Raw genomic sequence first — 24,571 nt, 5'->3', positions numbered from 1 at the left:
ACGGATTTCCAAACACCAACAGAAGGTGAACGCACCCTTCAAAACAGTGACAAGGTAAAAATGACCATGTTTCCTAAATGATTTTAATTATTGTTAACTCTCTTTCTTGCAACCGAGAGGTAGCTTTTTTGGGGGAAATAAGCATTAGGTACCCAGGAGCCATAGCAAGTGAGCACTAGGTCTGGTAAGTGCCTCTAACAATGGTTGCTTCACTTTTCCCCTCGCTTATATGTGTGCTTCCAAGTCTATACTATGCTACATATTTTTGGTTTGCTGTTTTGAAAATTGGTAGATTAAGTGATTTACCCATAATCACAGGAAGTTGAGTTGCGGCCTGGGTTCCAACCTGGTTCCCTATATTGTAAGGTCAGCAGTTCTAGCCACTAGACCACTGTACCTTCACCAATTCTTCTGTTTGTGGGGTACGAAAAAGAAGGGAGGCACTGGACTGATCCTCCCACCAACAGAAACAAGCACTGGCATAGCCAATAGGTCTCGCCTTTGGGACCTTATACATATTTAGCCATGCAACAGTTAATGTTGTTGCACCAAGGATATTGTGCTGCATAACTAAATACCTATAAGGTCCCAAAAGCGCGACCTATTGACTTTGATAATACTTGTTTTTCTAATCTTTTAAAGGTCTTTGGTTTTATATAAATGATTTATTGTGACCTAACCAATGAAATTGTGCTTTTATGATCTATTTCTACATTTCTACATAGATCGAATAAAGATTTGAATTGGTTTTTTTTTAATCCACTGGCCTGTATTCTTGCTACAGTCCACATTAGCATACATATACCAGTAGACGAGCTAACAAGATGAACGGCACCTTGGTTGTTCACCATTGATCCCCTAACCAGTAGAAGAACATTGGCTATTCTATACATAGCCAATGAATGCTGTTTCACAGAACATCCTCTTAACCAATTACCATATTCTGGTAATGTATGTGCCATCTAGCTGTAATGACCGGATTTTTATCCAAGTTATCAGTTCATCAGTTATTGCACATCCAGCCACTACGTACCACAACACTTTTCAGACCTACAAGACACAATGTCTAAAATACCTACCTGAGAATGGGGAAAATAGCAATAACCAGGATTGCACAGTTAGAAATACTACTAGAATCTGGGGAAATCCATACTATATCTTATGATTACCACAATGCACTGGTTTAGAGCCTCCTGCACTTATTTATAGTCTTCCGACTGCACTTATTTATAGTTTTCTGACTGTCCCTATTTATAGTCTTCGGACTGTCATATTTACCGTCTTACGACTTCTTTATAGTCTCCCGACTGTCCCTATTTATAGTCTTCTGACTGTCACATTTACCGTCTTACGACTTCTTTGTAGTCTCCTGACTGTCCCTATTTATAGTCTTCCGACTGTCACATTTACCATCTTACGACTTCTTTATAGTCTCCCGACTGTCCCTATTTATAGTCTTCCGACTGTCACATTTACCGTCTTACGACTTCTTTGTAGTCTCCCGACTGTCCCTATTTATAGTCTTCCGACTGTCACATTTACCGTCTTACGACTTCTTTATATTCTCCCGACTGTCCCAATAATTTGGGTATCCCTGATGAGAGCCGATTTCACTTCCAGAACTGTTAAGCCAAATCACTCCCATCTGCAATTATCTCTAATCATGAGCCATGCACCTTTCTTTCACCAGTTACCTGCAAGAAGGGAATCGCACATCCTTCTATACGTTAGAGCCTGGCTAAAAAGACACTGGGGCTCCTTAGAAATAACATACAAATGGAACTAATGCACACTGGGATCTCTTTATTACATAATGATAGAATGACAAGAAAGAATCTTTATTACACAATAATATAATAGCAATCACCAACACATACATACATATAGGAAGCTGAAAGAAAAAGTGATTAACCCCTTCCATGCTGATGACAGAACGGTTCCGTCATCAGCTACGGGTGAGCTGTGCTGATGACGGAACCGTTCCGTCATGAGCCCGTTAGAACCTTAGAACCCTCAGCACAGCGCGAAAATTCGCGCCGCGCTGAAGGGGTTAAAGATATAATGAAAACATTCTTAGAACACCTCACCATATTAAGAAGGGTCCAACTCTCTGTTCCTCTCTGGTTGGATGAGGACTCTCTGTTATCACCAAACCACCATCACCAACAGACCAACTTCTGATGTTCCTTATGTCCTTTGCACTCCACTGGCTCAAACTGAAATGGACTGAACTCTACCATAACTCCAAAACAACTCAATTCCAACTCTCCGGTAACTCCAAATGACTTCCAACTCAGTTCCAACTGCCTCACTCTTTAACTGTTCTTAGTTAATATGGAAGGCTCTCTCTCTCATGGAAATTTCCAGCAAGCAACACGCCTCCCACCAGATTCCTGTACCAAGCTCTGCACTCCCTACGCACCCCCAGTGTCCAGCTGCTGTGTCATCTGGAGCATTGAAAATAAGCACATTCCTCTGATAAAAGTCGGTCCTCACTGTTTTCTAGCTAGCGAATAACAAGTTATAGCTAAAACACCACCCTTCACCTACAAGCGCTTCAGGGTGTCAAAGCAGGAAGAAATATGGCGTAGTATGGGCCTCTAGGCCCAGAAAAAGGCAAAAGAGACATAGAATCATGTCAAAACAAGTAGGTAAGACTTGCAAATAGGTAAGGTAAAGTCAGAAATAAAGGACTTATCATCATATAGTGAGATGGCAGTGGACAACGGTCACCACCAGCCCAATGGGTACAAATTATCCTGTCCCTACACTAGCATCCTAAGGCCAGAAACAAGCATTCAGGCAAAATTTGCTAGCTACAGAAAAACTTGTCTGGGAAGGGTTTTTCCACATAGGTCTGGGATACCAGATGACCACCAAGGCAGGCATTAAAATGTTGGGTTTCACTGCAACTGGGCTCTTCACTCAAGCATACGAACTCCCTTGATGGGTTCTAGTGCTAAAGGGCCAGCCCAGCAGGGCTTACACTGAGGTTTTAAAGTAAACACATCTAAGACACATGGGTGCAACAAAAAGCAGGGGCCTTGTTAGGTCAATAGGCTTTTCCTGCAGTTAAATTCTACATGATGAAGAGGAGTATGTGAGCTTCATTATATGTAAGGTAACCTACACTTTTCACCACAAGTCCCCAGGCAGACCCATCTACAAGCAGTGGCGGCTGGTGACATTTGAAAGTGGTAGGGAGTAACGGCTCAGGATGAGTGCCCTATGGCGAGGGAGCGTAGCGAACGAGGCTGACCGTCGTAAGAAAAACACATGGAGCTTCAGCCTCAGATAGCTCCATGTCCTTCTCTGCCCTCAAAGCTCCTGGTGATGGAAGACTATTCTAAAGGTAGGCCTAGTTTTAACAAGAAAAGCTAGCAGATTTTTCAAATGGACTCACTACCTTTGTCAAAATGTAAAAGCCATCTGACAAATGCAGGAATGATGAATGGTTTTATATGCAAGGCCACTGAAATTATGCAGCAACGGAGCCTCAATTTATAAGATAAATTATGAGGCCAAGCACAGCAAGTTTTGTGTATGATGTAGCAGTCTCTTATTGACATTTCAGCAACTGTTAATAGTGTCTGGGCAAAGCTGTGCACATCATTACCATCTGAGCATCTGAATATAGCAATATCCAATTGAAAGTTGATGCGTTAAACTTTACAAAAGAAAGAGTTGCCACTGCCTAAGTTTTACATGTAGCTCGTATTTGTGAACTTCTGAAATGAAAAATAAAACTTATGTTCTTTACTTTTTGCCTTTATGCTTGTGGGCAATCAAGGGTTAAACAGGCCGATTGCTGAGAGAGGCACAGAGACTCTTTCAAATGGAGATGACAGCGCCCCACTAGTAACGAGCTGACCTCAATACTCCTGAGATGGGCACAGTGGGGGGGATAAAAATAAGTTGTCCAGAACGTCATGAGCATTAAGTCCACCAGGGATTGGGTACATATTTAGCATGTAATAATAATAATAATAATAATAAAACATTTATTAAGCGCCTGGCTACACAAAACTGTGTGTCCCCGCGCTAACTGCTAATACATAATAGATCCAGAGGAGAAGTGTTGTGGAGCTCAGCAGAAGACTTACTTTCTAGGGAACAGGTGAGTTTTTAATTTTGCCCTGAATCTCATTTCGGAAGGCTCCATCCGCAAGTGAAGCGGAAGTGCGTTCCAGTGTTTTGTGGCCAGGTATCGGAAGGATTTACCTCCCATTTTGGCTCTTGTGATACGGGGAATTTTGAATAACATCATACCTGACGATCTTAGATCTCTCGTCGGGCGGTGAATGGTGATAAGACTTTTCAGGTAGTCGGGGCCTCTAATCTGGGCGATACGGTGGGCATAGCAGAGAGTTTTAAATATAATTCTTTCTTTAATAGGGAGCCAGTGGAGTTTGGATAAAGCGGCTTTGGTAGATGTTTTTTCTGGGAGGCCAAGCACCAAACGGGCTGCTGTGTTCTGTACACATTGTAGTTGGTGCAGGCCCTTCTGTCTGAGGCCTATCAGGAGGGCATTACCATAGTCCAGATGAGGTGTTATTTAAGCATGGACTATGGTTTTCCTGGCTTCGGTGGGAATAAGTTCAAGTACCTTGCGAAGAACTTTTAATATGCCAAAGCATTTGCCTGTAACTTTATTTACTTGGGTTTTACCAGAGAGGTCAGAATCTAGCATGACGCCTAGATTTCTAACCGTCTCAACAGGAGTAGGCAGCTCGCCCAGTTCACTGGGCCACCATGCATGAGACCAGCAGAGACATCTCTTCCCACTACCAGAACCTCTGTCTTGTCTCCATTCAAACGGAGACAGTTGTTGTTCATCCAGGTAGCTACCGCCGACATACAGTTCGAGAAATTGGTGGCAAGTTCTCTACGCTCTGGAGTCAGCTTGAACACCAACTGGGTGTCGTCAGCGTAGCTGACAATGCTCACCCCAAAATCCTCTGCAATGTGTGCCAGGGGTTCCATATAGATGTTAAATAACGTAGGGTTCAAACTGGAGCCCTGTGGAACCCCATGGCTCACCCTTCGAGGAGATGATCTAAAGGGTGGGCAATGTAGTTGGAATGTTCTGTCAGTCAGGAAGGATTGAAACCAGGCAAGTGCTGAGCCCTTTACTCCCATGTCCGAAAGACGAGACAGCAGCGTTGAGTGCAGCATGGTGTCAAATGCTGCACTGAGGTTCAGTAGGACCAACGCTGCCGTCTTGCCCTCGTCCACCATCTTCCGAATACATTCAGTCGAGTATAGGACTGCCGATTCCGTTGAGTAGCCTGCTCTGAATCCTGACTGGGAGGGATGAAGGAGGGCTTCTTTCTCCAGAAACTCCATTAATTGTTTATTTGCCACTTTTTCTATAATTTTAGCACAGAACGGGAGAAGTGAAATTGGCCGTAAATTTTGAAATTGGGAAATAGGAATGTTCGGTTCCTTTTTTAAAGGTATTACTTGAGCAGATTTCCAAGTTTCCGGTACGTGGCATTCCTGGAACGATAAGGTTATCATGTTACTGATGTAATCAATTAGTGTGTTTTCCATAACTCCCTTACATTGTTCCAGAGGGCAGGCATCGACGGGGGAGCCAGAGTGTATTCCATTAATGATTTTCAATAAGTCCTGTTTATCCGGGGCAGTGAACCTGGTGAATAGGGATTTGTGCATTTGGGTGTTTTTATTATCTACGTTACTATTGACGAGAGTTGTGTTGCTTGTAAAAGTGGCGTGCATTTTTTCTACTTTTCCTACAAAGAAATCGGCTATCTGATCACATATCTCTGCGGAGTATGTGTCTTGAGTATCCAAACGTGTGGGAATAGTGAGTTCTCTATAGATACAAAACAACTCTTTCGTCGGGTTATTAGCTTCCTCAATTCTGCTTTTGTAGTGGTGACTTTTTTCTGTTCTAACCAATTTCTGGTATTTTTTTAGTTCAATTCTGCAGCTTTCTTTAAGTTCCGGTGTATAATTTTTCCTCCATTTACGCTCTATAGATTTGCATTGGGCTTTTGCTGTTTTGAGTTTCTCTGAAAACCAAGGGGCGGTTTTGGATTGTCTCGTCGGAGGTTTGGTGGTCCAGGGAGCGATTTTATCTAGTGCTTTTACTATCCATAGTTCGTAGTTGTCACAGACCTCTTGCAGGGAGTGACCTGTTGTAGGAGGCTGTTCGGCTAACATGCTTTTGAAGAGTTCAGGGGTGAATTTTTTCAAATTCCGGCGTTTGTAAGGCGGATGTTTTGTGAGAATGTTTTTTGTGGGTTCTCTAGTTATCTCAAACGGCACCATACTGTGGTCAGACCAAATTAATGGAATCGGAGGAGAGGTTTTAATACCATCCCAATTAGCAAAAATAGGGTCTAGAAGATGTCCCTGTTGATGGGTGGGAGTTGTAGAAAGAAGTTTTATCTCTACAGAGTTGAGTGCGGCCGCTAGAAGTTGTGCTTCACTGGAATTGATATCTTCGAAGTGAAGATTGAGGTCGCCTAAAATGATTAGATTTTTATGTCGAATAGCAAGCTGAGTGGCTGATTCAATAAGTTGGCTGCAGAAAGGCACCGCAGTTCCAGGGGGTCTGTAAATAAGTAGACCAGTGATCGTAGTTGTAGGATCTAATTTTATTGTAAAAATACCACACTCACTATTGATTATAGTTGATTTAGTTAGAGTGCATTCTAGTTCTGCCTTACAGATGAGTGCTAGTCCTCCTCCACGTTGTTTTTGTCTGTCAATTCTCAGAAGACTGTAATTGAGGGGTATGGCTTCTAGGATATCTGGGGAGGATGCTACTTCTAGCCATGTTTCAGTGAGAAACATGGCGTCCAGATCTCTATTTATCAATAGGTCGTGGATTTCCATTTTATGTTTTGTCATGGACCTACAGTTTAGTAATATCATATTCAAATTAGTAGTCTTTCCTGAAGTTTTGGTTATAGTAGGAAGTGGCTGGTTACATAGATTACAAAGCGAGGGTATGAACTCCGGGTCTATTGTGTGGAAGCAGGTTTGAATTGGGTTCTTACCAAGCATCAGGAGGTCTTTTTTCGAATAGTGAATATGATGGCTAGCGCTTCTTAAGGCTGCGGGAGTTGTTAGAGGGATAGGTCCATAAAGTCCTGCCCCGCGCCCCGGTCGTTCGCGGACGGGCGCACACGGGCTGGACTCTGGCTTGACTCCGGCGCGCGATCGGCGCGCCCGCAATGCGCGTCTGCTGCGCGGAGCCAATGACGTATGTTTTTATGCCGTCGTCCGAGCGACGTGCACTGCGAGCCCTCACAAAGATGGCCGCTACCCTATCCCTGACAGCCCCTGCAGATGACGGCCCGTGAATCGGCCACACCCACAAGGGGAAGGCAAGTAGTCTGCCAGTTATCGAGGCAAGCGGGTAAAATCGAAAACACCCTTGCCTTGTCTGTCGCTTCAACACAATTTAATGGCAGTGCCTTCAAAACGTTTGTGCCTCTATGTTGATCAGCGCGCGATCAGCCCAAATGCCAAAGGGAGGGGGGGAAAGGACACACGGGGAAGAATTCAGCAATAGTTAAAAATCAATCAAGGTTTTAAAAAGTTAACCTCCCGGCTCAAGCCTCAGGAGTGAAATGCAAAGCAGTAGAATCGCTCACGTGCTTTCTCTGTTTTTATGCCGTCGTCCGAGCGACGTTCACTGCGAGCCCTCACAAAGATGGCCGCTACCCTATCCCTGTCAGTCCCCGCAGTCCATGTAGAAGCAGTCTAAAGCTCCCCCCCCCCTTTGTAATGTCCACCACCCCCAAACTCCCGCCAAATCCCTCAGTGGTGCCAAATAACAAATACTCGACCTTAAGACTCGCAAGATGTAAAACCTCTAAGTCACGTGCTCTACTCACACCAGATTAGTTACATATAATGAAACAGAGCCTGTCCTCGGCTTCTGAAGCATAACCATCACGACCTAGGGCTGTGATAGCTTCTACATGAACTTGGCAATCGAGGGCCTCTCATTCAAATTTGAAGATGAACTTACTTTCCCTCAAACAGAACCAGGTTACAGGAATTTGCAGCTGCCGCGTTTTCTGCATAAGTATGGATTTGCTGCATTTGCCACTGCTGGTGAGAGGGAGCAGTTGATGGGACGCCGACGTTGGATCTTTTATACCTGGAGGTGCAAGAAGGATCTGATCTATGACCCCAACGCAGGCCCAGGAGAGCCGGACCCGGGTCACATGCCCAGGCAGGACAGCCGCGCTGACATTCTGTGAAAGGCTGCGCCTGGCCTGGAATATCTCAGCAGGATGGCTATATGTGCGTGCACCGTGCAGATATCTTTGGGGTGAAAATGAGGGGGGGCGGGAGGTGCCGGGGGCCGGGGTGCCTCCCTCCGAGGCCTAGCTAGCATCTAACTGGCTTGCTTCAGTGTGCATACAATCAATCTGCCAAGTGCCAGCCTAAGGGGCGCCTCCTCCGAGGCCTAGCCAACTGGCTTCAGTGCGCCGCACGTAAAATAAAATCTGTCTCAAGTTGTCAACTTAGTGCCACTGCCAGCCAGGTCATCAATCTAGTATCATCATGATCGTCACACCGCACACCACACGCACTTCTTGTACACAGTCACAGACAAGAAGATGAAGACACTCACTATACTGACTGACTGCAGCAGGCAGGCATGCCGCATGAGTCACGACTCACGACAGGCAGTGGTCAGGTCACGGAGTCACAAGGTCTACTACAGAGTCTGTGTACACACTTTCCTCATGACTCTGCCTCGTCGTGTTGTTGTGGCATGCCAGGCACAGGGACGTCACGTGCGAAGCCACATGGTTGGCCATACTTAGCACAGACACCACCCACGTGCGGGACCAGTGCTGAACTCTCTGCGCAGTGTATACTCAGCCAATCCTGGCGCAGCTTAACAGCGCCACTGTGCCATGATTGGATAAAGAGCAGGGTTAAAACTGCCCATATGAGACCCGGGGGACCCGGATCCCTGCCTGTTTGTGAGCTACAGGAGAGGAGGAGGAGGGAAGGGACTAGTGCGTGTGCGCATGCGTGGGCCAGTCGTAAAAAAATTACTAGTCCAAAATGCGCACACACAGTGCTGCCTGCTGGGCTATTTCTGCTCAGCTAGCTGCGCTGTCACTCACTCCCGCAGCCCCGCCCCCACCCTTCCGCGATGTCCGATTCTGTCATGCTATCATTGACGCAGACTGTAAGTGCGCTTAGGATAATTTATTTTTGAATCACATATTTAATTAAATGCGTGACGTGACAACGGTGGCTAGTGGGGCAACGCCCCAACGCCCCAAATGGACCCACCGCCACTGTCTACAAGCATGTGAATCACAGAAGAATTTCAGAGCGCACACTAATTATCACCCTGTAAACTAAAAAAAACCTATTTTATGTCAAAAGCGGTGCAGGCAAATTGTCAAGCAGCGGGGGACGTGCACACTTGTGTCCTATGAAAAACAATATTCTAGACTATATGCACACCGGCAGAAAACTGTGAAAGAGAATGATGGCCAACTAAAAGCACCCATATTACTACTAAACTAAATAGGATGTTACCGGTTCCAAAATGGAGGTTGCAGTGTTGTGCACTCTCCCTCACATGCGCAATTAAAGTAATCCACAAGGACTTAATGAAGCAAGGATACAGTGATCAGACAAAGAACTGCTATTATTAGCCTTGGGTAGTGTTAGTGTTGCATGGAACAGGCAACTTAAGGGGCATCAGTTAAAAGTAAAGAAGTGCAGCAGAACCCAGAACCCGAGATCACTTGGTCCATTGGCTTCTGATGGTGTGAGTAATTTAACAAACATTATTCAAACAATCGCGGATGGAAGCTAGAGGAACTCTAATAATGGTTTAATAATCCTGTATCAAAGACGCAAGTGCTGCAAGACTGACGTGGCCAAATGGATAAAAATAATTACATTTCCCAAACACATCTGCTAGGCCATAATTTCAACAATCAGTCCAGAAGAGAAATTCCTCAAAAATCGGAGCTTCTGAGCCTAGCAAAGTACCCAGGAATACCATCCCAAACTAACGAATAATGGATGCGCCTTCTCCTGATCATGCACCAGTGAACCCAGAGGAACAGGCACAGGGGTGTCCAGCACAACAGGCATACAGCCCTGCGCAGCATGCGACCACTCTGTGAAGATCCATAGGATGCACTGGATGATTCAAATCCGAGCTACATAGCCAGAGTGGGGCACTATATAGTCACCATGTCTAATGTTAGCAGCTCACACAGCTCGGTTTTGTCTTTGCATTTTGAGACTTGTGGCTTCTTCCAGTTATAAACACAGAACTTCAAATACCAGAATGGAAAGAAAACTAAATACTGGGACCAGAAAAGTAACTCGAACTTCACATTTTTAAGAGACAGAACGACATGCTTAGCCTTAGAGTTTCACTAGAGTGATACAGGCATACTCTCAGATGCCATTATTTAAATATGTTTTTTACAGGCAATCACATACACAAATAAACCACAGTGGCACATATCCAGATGTGAACATGACGTAACTGTAAGCACATGATTAAAGTCATACCTATAATTGAGCAAGCAACACGACCCAGAATGCAATAATCTCTTGGCTGTGCTAGAACTGACAAACAGTGTCACACGACAAAGGACACTTGTCAGCTATGCACCTGCATGGAAGGGCAGAAAAACATTTCATTCATGATGTTAAACATTACTTGCTTTTGGTTTGTTGCTTTAAGCGGTTCTTGTTTTTTTCGGTGCCATACTTTCTGGATATAAATGGCATTTGTTTTGCTGGTTCTCGTGAAGTCTCTACTTACATTCCAATGCATAGACTAGACGATTCTTTCAAGATTTACCATGTTATAAGGTCTTTTCTCCTCTTGCTTTCTTCCACCTTGTATTTCCTTCTCGTTCAGCTTGGGAGCTCTTAGAATCTGCATTGATGTCATACAATGTTCTGTGACTGCTGTAGGACAGTTGACTCATGGCTGAGCTGAGGTAAACAGCTTTTGGTGGGGCCTTCATACCATCATCATCTTGGCCTACCAACTACGTTGCACTACTTACCAACCACCCAAGTACCTCAACATGAATAAAAATATTCACCTGGAACATCTACTTGGACTACTGAGGTATTTACTTTGTAGCATTGGCGACGATTTGATTTTACCTGCGTGATCTCAAATTCCTTGGATTTATCCATCAATAAAATTCTTCTACTGCTACCAAGAAACCTCCTAAGGATTCATTACTATTAATACATCAAAGAACCCAAGCTTATATCATCTTATCAATACCTGCTGGCAGCCCCAGCCCCACCACTGACAAATGACATCGTCAGCTACAACTCGGGCATGCATGTACCTTTTTCAAGCTTGGTGAGTCTACTGTCTTGCAGTTGCTTCTCTTCACTTTTCACTATATGCCTGCTTTGTGTAATTTCACTTCAAGTGAACCTGATGTTCCATAGCCAGTCAGTCAGTCATATTCATCACAAGAAGTGCAGTTGGCCTGATCACCCAGCGTATCAGCGTACACCTTTCATTCAGCTACTATACTCCTATACCAGCTCATTGTTTCCCCGTGCATCTTTACAAGGTTCCTGTTACTCTTAACTTTACTTCGTGGGACATGATTACTGCGTGACTGTTTCTGCTGTTTCTGTGGAGATTATTGTAATCAGGCTTCTGCAACTTTTTTCGTTATCTTTTTGCTGGACTGCCGTTATTCATTTGTTTTTCTGGGGAATTCACATTGTTAATACATTTCTTTTTTGCCCATATTACTTTGCTGCGCCATTGATAACCGTCAGTTTCGCGAGCCTTACCTTTACGCATCTTCCATTGTTTCTCCAGCCTCTATGCTGCCTCAATGCTGTTGCTTGTCACTGCACCGTGACGCCGGGAGCCATCCAGCGCAGCGTCACTGTGCGTGCCGCCATCTTGCGAATGGCATGCTCATCATTTTGCCAAACGTGCGTTTCTCCATGTTTGTTGCTGCAACAAACGCTCGACGCTCTGGAGTTTATGGGCATTTCGGACTCCTGCTCATTAAATTCTACCATTATATCTATGGCACCTTCGATATATTTTTGAGTCTATGAGCATTTTGTCCTCTACAAATGAAATTCCAGCAATATACTCTCTACTAGTGACTTTCTTCTGGAACCTTATATAAAAAGAGAAGTTTGCAACTAATATTATATGCAGCGCTGGCTTTCATTTAAATTTTTACTCACCTTGTGTTCTCCAACATTATTACTCCAGCACTCTGCTTCTACTTCGACTTCAATATTCTAGCTTTGAAATACCCAGGTACTGTTTTAATTTCTTTGAAGCCTCAGCGTGTTGTTTTCACGACTACTGACTGCGGTGACTACCTTTCTTATTTTATTCTATCATTTTTTTCACAGGAACATTATTTATATTCGGGTGAGACATCACTCACCAGCAGCCAGCAGACAATGGTGTCTACTTTTTTTATTTTGCCTTGTTGTGTTCTTTGTATTGCCCTGCATTTACGTAGTATTCTTATGCATAAATGTTTTGTATTCACAGTGTCATAGATATATTTTTCACTTTATAATTTTTATCCTGCATGTATGTTTATGCACCAGTTCATTTTGAATATGCTTATTGTTGTATTCTTAACATGTTTATTCTTATTTCAATCCACACTTGGGTACTACATCGAGTACCGGTGTTATTCCTTGCTTCATTTATTGTCATTTTGTAATATTTCATTGCATGCATTTTCTTCAGTGACACTTTGTGAGGTGACTCAGTTTGAAAGGTTGGATTTCTATTATTCTATTGAGCATTATTCAATTACTTAGAGGGAGGTTATTTTTATTCTACTAGTTCTGTTATTCTGTACTTCCACCTCCTTTTCTAATATGTACTGTGTTTTTTGGGGCTCTGAATTCATATGTTTGTTTTTTCTCCTTGATATTCTGTACTAGGCCTGGTTTCCAACATTTTGCTATTCTTATTGCCTTGTTTCTAATTTAGAAAACAACGAGGGTGCCTGGTCTCGAGTTAAATGCTGTTTTTTAATTATCAGCAATCATGAAGCTTCAAATTAATCAGAAAGCTCCTGTGTATTTTCACATATTTTCAATATTCTTTTTAGACATTTTTTTATCAGAAATGCGAGGTTTAAACACAACCTTAACAGAAATTATACACATTTTGTGAAAACATTGTAAACATTTATGCAAAACAGTTAGATCAAATTAATGCGAATATCTTATGCAAAACCAAACAAATACATCAAATTAATGCAATTTCCTCATTTAAGGTACACCAGAAATATTTGTATCAGTCCTGTCTGCCTATTTCTTTAGCGTTTTGGGACTGAATTTCACCATAGGCGTATTTTTAATCAATTATGTACGACAACCTTGGACTTTTATTTTATGCCATTGGTGAAAGAAAGGATGAATCACTAGGAAAAGCCGACACGTTTCCAAACCCGGTCCAAAAGTGTTCGGGTTTTCCCTCAGGGCAACCTGGGTACCTGATGGTTAAAAAATAAAAATAAACTCCTTTTAGTACCTTCTCCTGTTTGGCGAGCACTTACTCTGCTTTGCTCGTGTGCTGATTACCTTAGATTTTAAAAATCCCGCTTTTTGTCATCTATTTTAAATTTTACTTTGGAGCGTTTCACCCTGGTTTTAACTCCCCGCGCGCACACTTGCACACTAAATTGGTCCCTCACCGCTACTTTGGTGGCCCGGTCCCTCGCGCTCACGATTTGCTGAGCGCCATCTTGGGTGGGTGCAGGAAACGCAGGACACTCCCGCGCTCTAGCAGTCAGGAGGACTGGCTAGAGACTGACGCCAGGAAGTGCTTAAAAGTAGGTAGGAGGAAGGCTCTTCCTGTTTGGCGAGCACTTACTCTGCTTTGCTCGTGTGCTGATTACCTTAGATTTTAAAAATCCCGCTTTTTGTCATCTATTTTAAAAAAATGTTTGGAGCATTTCACCCTGGTTTTAACTCCCCGCACGCACACTTGCACACTAAATTGGTCCCTCACCGCTACTTTGGCGGCCCGGTCCCTCGCGCTCACGATTTGCTGAGCGCCATCTTGGGTGGGTGCAGGAAACGCAGGACACTCCTGCGCTCTAGTAGTCAGGAGGACTGGCTAGAGCTCTACTTAAACCGAGCACGATGACGCGCAGCGTGTGCGCGCAGCGTGATCGCCGCAGCCATGCCGGAGTCACACCAGAGTCCAGCCCATCTGCGCCCGTCCGCGCTGAGGACGGGCTGGACGGCTGGACCACTGGTCAGGATAAGGTAGGCTCATATTCATTGAAATATTCTCTACAGGATGTATTACGGCTCAAACCCACACCTGCGCCATGCTTCCATCGATACATCCCAGAAGACTTTCCAACACTTCTTGGTTGTGCTTGCTTTCAGAAAGATGCGGAGGATCCTAATCTATCCTTCCCCCCCACTCTTTCGGAGTCTTGTCCTCCTCCGGCACGCAAAGGGCCGAGCGAAAATTGCCTTTTCCTTAACGCTCCCTCGCTCATTAAGAACAACATTGTCTTTAAGGAGCTTGTTTTAGATAGGAAACCATCCTGGGTTTTTATCACAGAGACCTGGGCTAAAGACTCTTCTGGCCCTGATCTTGTCGAAGCAGTCCCTGAGGGCTACTGCTTAACTCGAAAGGACAGAATAGGCCGTGTTGGTGGTGGCCTGGCTATTCTGTATCAGGACAGGTTCCATTGCCACACTATACCTCTCTCTGACCCTAAGGATGTGTTCCAAGTTTTATACTTTTCCTTGTCCGACTCTTCCAACCCCGCGTTCAATGGGATTCTGGCCTACCGCCCCCCCGGCCCTAGAGCAGGTTTCGGGCTGAAACTAATGCAGGTCCTGCAACCCTATTTTGGCCGACGAAATCTCACCATCCTAGGTGATTTCAATTTTCACCTAGAGTTACTGGAGGCCCATAACACTATTTCCTTATTGGAAGTAATGTCACCTTGTGGACTGACCCAACTGGTGAATGGTCCCACCCACCGAGCGGGACACCCGCTCGACGGAATCTTTTCGAATGATCAAAGGCTGACAGTCACCAACCCTTTCCATCTTTCCTGGTCGGACCATCTGGCCGTTCCCTTTAATATGACCAATCTGACCCAGGACTCTGTCAGAAGGGCCCCGAGTACTAGGGAAGTACGAAGGAACTTCAAAAACATCAGGGAAGATTCTTTCCATCCGTGGACAACTAGTTTGTCCACTACCCAGGAGACGGACGTTTCCTCAGCGGTCCTTAAGTATGAAAATACCATCTCGGAGGCCCTGGACGTGCTGGCCCCAGCTAGGTCTTGCTATTCAGCCAGAAAAAGACCCTCAGCTCCCTGGTTCTCAGAACAACTTAGGCTTCGTAGACAGGAAGTAAGGGGACAGGAACGCCGATGGCACTCTAGCTGGGCCCCTAAGGATAGAGAAGCTCATAAGGTCTTGCTTAAAAACTACACATTGGAAGTGATTAAGACCAAGCAAGAATACTTCACGGCCCTCACTTCCTCACTTTCATCTCCTAGAGAGCTTTTCAGGATCGCTGACTCCCTTACCTCCCTTCAGATCCCAGACCCTGTGGTTGCCTCTCAGGAACTGTGCAACAATATAGCTTCCTTCTTTCAGTCCAAAATTGCGGACATTTACATTGCCCTGGAAGCTCAAAGATCCTCTACCGCTGTGCCTTCAGTGCCCGCTACCTTGGAGCCTGATGATGCTGAATCATCCCGACCTCAGGATCTGTAATCCTTTCCTCCTCTCTCCTCTCAGGATCTTGAGATCCTGCTCAACAAAACCAAATCTGGCTCTCCGCTAGATGTCTGTCCGCTAAAGATCCTTAAGCAGTGCAGAGAATCCCTCCTTCCCCCACTGGTTGACATCATGAACAGGGCGATGAAGGAGGGCATTTTCCCCAGCAGTGGAAAAACGCTGTGGTAAAACCTCTGCTCAAGAAGTCCTCTCTTGACCCTGGGGTATTAAAAAACTTTCGCCCCATCTCACTGCTCCCGGCTCTCGCGAAGATGTTAGAAGCCCATCTTAATAAACATCTGGCTGCATTCGTGGAGAGCTCGGGCTGTTTTGATCTTTCCCAGCATGGATTCAGGAGGGAACATAGCAACGAGTCTGCCCTCACCATAGTGCTCGATAACATCCGCACTAGGGTTGATGGGGGACAGACCTCCCTCCTGATCCTTTTAGATCTCACAGCTGCCTTCGATACCCTATCTCCCTCGGTGTTAACATCTCGACTGAGGGAGATTGGGGTTCGGGGGTCGGCCCTGGGACTCCTTTCCTCTTTTCTCGATCACAGAGAGCAAAGGGTAATGCTGGGCCCGTTCCTATCTCCATCCCTGTCTGTGCAATGTGGGGTCCCTCAAGGGTCAGTGCTTAGCCCTACCCTTTTTAACATTTATGTGACCCCCCTTGCCAGACTTATTAGATCTTTCGGGATGGAGGTAGTTTCCTACGCGGATGACACCCAGATCCTCGTCTCTCTCTCCCAGTCAGTTACGTCGACTGCCGCCAATTTTAGATCTTGCATGGAGGCAGTTGGCCAATGGATGATTCACAATTCATTGAAACTGAAGAAGTGAATTCATTGAGAAGACGGAGGTGATGGTATTTGGAGGACAGGAAGAGATCTGGTCTGCTGAGTGGTGGCCGAACTCACTGGGTGCCTGCCCCGATCCTATCTCCTCTGCAAAAAATCAGGGGGTTATGATCGATCCCACCCTTAGTATGTGCCAACAGGTCAACAGGACTGTATCGACCTGTTGGGGGATCATCCATATACTAAGAAAAATCAGGCACTATCTGTCCCTCCAGGCAAGAAAGCAACTTGCCGTCTCACTTTTGGGCTCCCGTCTGGACTATTGCAATGCGCTGTATGCTGGACTGAATAAAAGTCAGCTACAGAGCTTGCAGGTGGTCCAGAACGCGGCAGCGAGATTTGTTCTCGACTTGCCCAAACGTGCCTCTGCCACCGATGCCCAGAAGCAGCTCCACTGGCTTCCCGTCGGGGATCGCATCCTCTTTAAATCCATGTGTATGGTGTACAAAGCCTTAGCTAAAACTAGCCCTACGGGCATTGGATCTATCCTGTCTCAGTACGACCCCGGCAGGAATCTTCGTTCCTCACATAAACTTCTTCTCTCTGTGCCTCGTGTCAGGAAGACTAGATGGGGAGGCAAGGCCTTTTCTAATCTGGCCCCTAAATGATGGAATGCTCTCCCTCTGGAAGTAAGGTCCCGCCCCACTCTACAAGCCTTTAGATCTGCTTTAAAGACCCACCTCTTTACACGTGCATACCTGTAGTGGTGCTCTGGAAACATTTTGATCTGTTTTTGATAGGCGCCTTGACACCTTCGGGTTTAGTTTGCGCGATACAAATTGCATAATAAATAAATAAATCTCTCGGTAGGATCGAGAGACAAGAGATGGAGAAAAATTAAGGGGGAAATTAATGAAAGGAGGCAAGGTAGACCCCTCCTGACCCCTAGGAATGATGTGGGGGCTATTAAAGGGTCCCGTGAGGCAACAAAAAAAAAATGTTTCGATTTTTAGTGGTAGAAGCGCTACCCGGTACGCGAACCGGGTAGCTCACCGGTAGCGTAACGGGAGTTCGCCATTTTGTGTTTTGGTCGAATTTAATCACAAGATGGAGGAAAAACAATGTGGGAAATGGGTATAAGGGGGCACGGGAGACGTATCCTGACCCCCTAGGTTTTCTGAGGGTGGCTGAGGAGGCTCATATATGTAAAAAAAAAAAGCGGTTAGCTGCCGGTACGCGAACCGGGTAGCGAACCGGTAAGCGAACATAAGTGAAAATTAGTGAAAAAAGGTACATTCGAAATTTTAAAAGAGTAATTATAGTTAAGGTAGCTCTGAAAAGAGCTTTTGGGTTCTGTGTAAGTTCTAGGTACTTATAAGTAGGTACCAATACACAGTCTTAAATTTTGTATGAAAACTCTGTTTCCCTCATCTGAGAAGTGCACACCATCTTCTCTGTAGATATCTTGCATGTAGTAACGCAAGTTATTGTTGTAGATGGAGCCCATTCCATGGTCTCTCATATAAGCTGAAACAGACTTATTTACATGCTTCCTCGCTTTCTCAATTTGTGGACAAAATTGATTGGACCACCTCCATTTCTGTCTTTGGCATATATTGGAATATACCAAGGCAGTTTGAGGAAAAAGTGCCATCAATTGCTCAAAGGTGTCCTTTAAAAGCATTTCCAGACCTACCCCAGTCAAAGTGCCCAAATCATTTCCTCCACAGTGCACTATTATGAGGTCAGGGTTTGGCAAATGTAAAAAGGTTTTCACCAATGGTATCAATTGGTGACATCTCAATCCTCTTTGGCCAATCCATTTGATTTCCATATTTTGTAAATTGAGGTTGTGTAAATTTCTGTTATCAGCATACCTGTGAGCCCAGTGGATGTAGCTATGTCCAAGAATCCAGACAGAAAACATGGTGAGAGGAGGTTCTGCTGCAGTCAGATGAAGTGTGGGAATGAAATGGCAGTTGAAACAGTAGGAGTTTGTAAAGAAAAAAAACTGTGGAGTTTCAGTGCTAATGATTCACTAGCAGTGATTGGTGGATTTCCATTTCTGAAAACAGAAAGTTAGGGTGCATGGATGTGTTCTTTGAAAGATGTAATTTGAATGGTTAAGAAAAAATGATTTTAAGAAACATTGCAGTGGATTAGCAGGTGTACTGAGAGTTCAGAGTTCATTTGAAACATTGTTGTGTGAACTTGTAAACATGAGACGTCTGTCAGGAGCTAGTTGCTATGGAAAAAAGGCAAAAAGGACAGAGGGGACCGGTAATGAAACAAAAAATATATATGCATAAAAAAATATATTAAAAAGATATAAAATATATTTTTCCATTAAAATAAGAATACTTTTTACAGCTGTCACTGACCATGTCATGAATGATGTAATATCATCATCAGCAGTGGATTGCGGGTGCGCGATATATAGTTAGTGCAACTAACTATATATGCAAATTTCAATTGTTTTGTGTGAGTAAAATAAGGTTTTGTAAATGCTAATCCCTAACTATATATGGTCTATAACCTATGGTTTTTTCAGTGAATTTTTAAGGTTTTGTAAATGCTAATTCCTAACTATATATGGTCTATAACCTATGGTTTTTTCAGTGAATATATATATTTGATATTTGATATTTATTGGAATTTGTATAGCGCAACTATCGCTCCGGAAGGAGCATCTTGGCGCTGAGCAAACAGAAGAAACTAGCTTGGTGAAACGGGAATCAGATGGCTGCGAGAACCGAAGAATCAGGCTGAGAGAAAATCCAAGTCTTCAGGAGTTTCCTAAAAAGGCTTTCTATGTATATATACATATATACATATATGATAATCAATTGATCCATTGTTTATTTATTTATATTTAAGAATTGTTGCCAGAAAGCATTCATGCTGATAGTAAAGAAATATAATTCGAATTGCTTAACAAAATACTCGCAAAATGGTGTCTATACTAAAAATACTCTTTCTATGACCATGAACATGGTCATGTGATTCACAGAGGGTGTTTACTCACATTGCATAAACTACAAAATGATGGCTGACGCGGTGCTCATTGTGTGAACAAGAGCACTTGATGCTCGAAACGCGTCAACAAAGAAGGTTGAAATAAACATTTCCTTGCCTCAAGTCGTGGGGTCCGCTTCTTCTTTTCGCCTTCGTGGAGGTTTTGATGAAAATTGCGCTGATTTTAGACACGGATGCGAGCTGTCCCCGTCAGCGGTACGCCCTTCTCTCAAGTGGCCTCAATTTACAACTACCAAGCAGTGAGATTTCCGAAGAGGGAAAGAACGCGAGGCTCCCTGCAGCTGTATTCGAGGTCACAGTAACCGGAAGGTGAGCGGAGACGACGTGGTCGGAGGACCGGTTGAAACGCATTCCACCAGTGAGTGACCGTAATTAGCTACGAGCAGGTGGGGTGGTCACGACTTTTGGGAGGCAAGTGAGAAGTATACGGCCGCGGCCGACTTCAACAACATACAATCTACATAAAATCCCTTCCGCACCAAAGATATGTCAGCAAGCCTGGAACGGGAGGCGGCAGTGGAAGAGCTGTTTGGCAATCTGCCGCCAGCTAGCGTGAGCATTTCAACTGCAGCTAGCCAGGAAAATAACATGAATAAAGATGTCAAACAATTACTCAGAACTTTGGAGAAAAAAACCCGATCGGAAATAAGTAAGTGGTGGGAGCACAAGTATCTCACCAAATATGAGGAAGTAGGACGAGTTCCCAGAGGTTTAAAGATATTACTGGCACCCTGCTTCGAGGAACCAAATCCTGCTATGTTGAAAGAGTGGGGGGCCAGTAATCTTGAGGCCTTGATGAACCTTGTTAGAATCTTAAAAAAAGATGCCTTGCTGGACCGCCAAAAGTTACTGGACGAAATTGCCAAGATTAATGATGAGCTGGATGGGGAAACACATAGTGAGCACAAAGATTTAAATACGAAAACACGCAAGGAAATATCAGAAAGGTTGCGCAAACATGAGGAAAAAATAAAAATTCGTAAATCTCATAAATTCTCCAGGGACAAGAGAGATTACGAGATGGGACAGATTTACACTTTTTCTCGTAAATTTGAACAGGCAAGAAAACAGAGATTCAATGCCAAAAATACCAATATGGTGCAACAAAGACAACAAGGCCAACGAGTGTGGTTGTTGAATCAGAGGTAGATACGCTGTTGCTGTCAAGCACCACCGGCTCAGATTTGAGTATGACTGAGGCAGGCACCAGTAGCATGATATTAGACCTAGGGGAGGAGGTGGATTTTTTAGTAGAAGATCGCCTGAAAACTCTCCGCCCCAGAACGAGGAATACAGCACAAGGAAAAGTGGTAACGCCAAAAGGAGAGCAAGGAGGAAATGCCGGCAAGCCTGTGAAAAAAAAATAAGAAGAAACCCTGGTACGAAAAGAAGCATTAAAGGACTGCACTATTACAAACCTAAAAACTGAGACTTTAACAGCAGCAGAGGAGCAACTTTTGGCTCTGGGCTTGAATTTTTGCCCTGAAAGTACCTTTAATTACACGAATACAAGGGCTGACATTTTTTGCTATATACGCAAGTTAAAACTAAAAAAGTTTTTCACTATAAAATCAGGCACAAGCACAGATCAAGAAATTGCTGCAATACCTACGCACTCACAAACGAACCACCTTTAGCAGCTGCGGCAAATGCCAAATTACTGTTAACTCTGTGTGACCTGGGAGAAACATCTAACACAGCGTTATAAACAAAAGAAACGGAAATTCCCAGTACCCAAACTGACCTACACTGGATTGGCATCAGACAAAAAGGAGCGGGCGAGAGCCCTTTTAAAGCAAAGAGTACGTTTGTGCAGATGAATCCCAAAGACGCGGTAGACATCTTCCACGAGTGTGTGATTGAAGAACTTAAAACATTGAACCGCAAAGTCAACAGTCATAAACGCATCCAATCGTACAAAGAAATACAATATGTCAACTTAGTTAGCAAGCTCAGCAAAAACCACAAAATTGTGATCAATAAATCTGACAAGGGTGGAAATATTGTACTGTGGCAGAAGAAAGAATATATTGCTGAGGCCATGAGGCAATTAGAAAATGGTGATTGCTATGTGAGATCCAATGGAATGGAATATAAAAGAGCAAAGGACAGTTTGAAAAAATGCCTTTGAACACTAAAAAGGGAAGGTTTGATATCACCAACAGAATTCAGTTTCTTACATTCCAAAAATCCTGTGATCCCGAGTATGTACTTAATACCAAAAATACACAAGCTGCCAACACCAACTCCGGGCCGACCAATAATCTCTGCAATAAACAGCACAAGTGAAAACATTTCCAAGTATATTGATTTTTACTTACAGGATCTGGTTAAAAATCTACCAAGTTATATTAAGGACACTGGAGATTTTTTGAATAAATTGTGCCTTATTAACTGGCAAGATGACTGGTGTATGTTAACATTGGATATAGAATCACTATACACCAGCATCGACCACACTGAAGGGGTGGACGCCATAAAACACTATTTGGGGCAGAGATCCTGTGATTACTATAGACATAACAAAATGCTATTTGAACTGGTGACCTGTTGTTTGAATAATAACTATTTCATGTTCGGAAAAGACATTTGGCGACAGATAAGGGGTGTGGCGATGGGATCCTGCTTCTCCCCCAGTTACGCATGTTTACATGTTGGCTGGTGAGAGGAGCGAGATATCATTGTCACCCCAGGTTTTAATAATGTACGATATTGGATGCGTTTTATAGATGATGTTTTTTGTATTTGGGAAGGAGATGAGTCTAGTGCTTTAAAATTTGCGGAGGAACTCAATATAAATGTACATAACCTCTTTTTTACATCAAAGGTTAGTAAAACCAAATCTGAATTTTCAGATGTACAGATTGAGATAAAAGAACATACACTTGAAACATCTCTATTCTGTGAAGTTACTGCTGGCAATAGCATTTTACATGCCAGCAGTGGGCATCCCAGGCATTTGATTGAAAGTATTCCGTATGGTGAGCTCCTATGCTTGAAAAGAATTTGTTGTACAACATAGGGGTAAGGCCCAATGACAGGAACCAGGTAGGGCCTAAAATACAAATTACAACACAGAGTGCCTGAGTTCCCACTTTTTAAATTTCAAACAACCACACTATATTCTGTTAGCAGTTGGGTTTTATTATTTAACCTCTTATTTTCTTTAATTTGATTCTTTTGTGAATAGGAAATCTCTTCTATTTCTCAGAAGACATATAGTACAATAGCAATACTTTAAATACACATATATACAATTACTCTTCAACGAAAATCAATTTGACAACATTAACACATTTATGTACAACAATTGCTCCAACTTGCTAGTCCATATAATTCATCAATACAAGCAGCATATCAAGTGTTTGCCTATTTATCAAGTATCATATCACGATATTTTCAATCTGTGTGGGTGTCTTAGATAATCATGAAATAATGCCCTTAGTTAAATCATTCAAATCATAAAAAAAATGCCAAATCATTCAAATCATGAAAAAATGCTGACGCGTATATATCCTTCACAGGCTTTCATCAGGGCTTTTCATTCTAGGCAAAAGATGGATAATCTTCTAGGAGGTTCCTAAGTTGCAGATGTTTAATAGTTTCCACAGTGTGGATGGCAGCCAGCGATAATCATTCTTATCTCTACTTATAGTTCGTGCACGTGGCTCGTATTTCTTACTGCGTGGTGAGGCACGGGTTCAGGGGCTGGGGTCAGCTCTGCATAGAATTATGATGGCTTTTTGGACGCGGCTATCTACTTTTATTCCGCTGATCCTGAATCTTCCGGCATGAAAAGAATTTGTAGCACCACTAAGAGTTTTGAGGAAGGGGCTAAAAAAATGATGGAACATCTCAAGGCAAGAAGGTATAGTGATCTAACTCGGTCTAAAGCACTGTCCAAAACACAGGAAAGGTCCAGAGATTCTTTATTAACACCTAAAAATTCCAACAAGGTAGATGTTGAAGATACCCCTCGTCTAATACTAACGTTTAGCAAACAAGAGCTTATCATTAGAGGCATCATTAGGAAAAACTGGCCCATCCTTAAAACCGATGGAGTTTTGGGCAGCAGACTACCTGATAGTCCCACCATCACTTACAGGAAAGCAAAAAGCATGCGTAACAGACTGGTAAGAGCAAGTCCAGAACTGGGTAGTGGCAGTACCTGGTTAAAGCCCAAGGAAGGGTTTTATAAATGTTCAGCCTGTAGGGCATGCAAATTCGGCACCACTACTACCCATTACGAAACTCCATTCTCCACAGTTAAAATTGCAATCAAAGGTAATTACACCTGCCGCACGGAGTATGCGGTGCATGTCCTGGTGTGCTCCTGTGGTTTGCGATACGTGGGCAGCACGAAACTACAGGTGCACGCCAGGATTTTACAGCATTTGAGGGCAATCATGAATAACGACAACAACTATCCAGTTGCACGTCATTTTAGAGCAACACACAACAATGACTTATCATGTTTGTCTTACTTTGTGATCGATGCCGTTGCACCCCTAAGGAGAGGGGGCAACAGGGACAACATTTCGAGGAGAAAGGAAACAGTGTACATAGTTGTGCTGGATAGTAAACATCCAAATGGATTAAATACAGCAGAGGATTTGCACAATTTCCTGTAATTAATTTGTCTTTACTTGGAGCGTAACTTGTGTAGGCTGTTCATGAATATTATTTTCTATCAAATAACTGTTAGTTCAAGAATTGTGGAGATCTGAAGAATACCAATATAATAACTGTACCTAATAATGTTATCACCGGGGGAGGAGCCAAGATGGCGACCTGATCGGACGCTCCGATTCCCGGCTCCGCTAGCCTGTACATCCTGCACAGGCATCCTGCCTCCTATCCTGAGTTTCACCGTAGCGGAGGGATGGTGGTACCGTGCTGAACCCACTCGTGTTCTTTTGAGGTCCGTGCGCGCCGAATTGAGTGAGATATCGTCGTGCTGCCTGA

The sequence above is a fragment of the Lissotriton vulgaris genome, chromosome 7 (assembly GCF_964263255.1).
Source record: "Lissotriton vulgaris chromosome 7, aLisVul1.2, whole genome shotgun sequence".
Taxonomy (NCBI): Eukaryota; Metazoa; Chordata; class Amphibia; order Caudata; family Salamandridae; genus Lissotriton; species Lissotriton vulgaris.
This window is presented reverse-complemented; position numbering follows the sequence as displayed.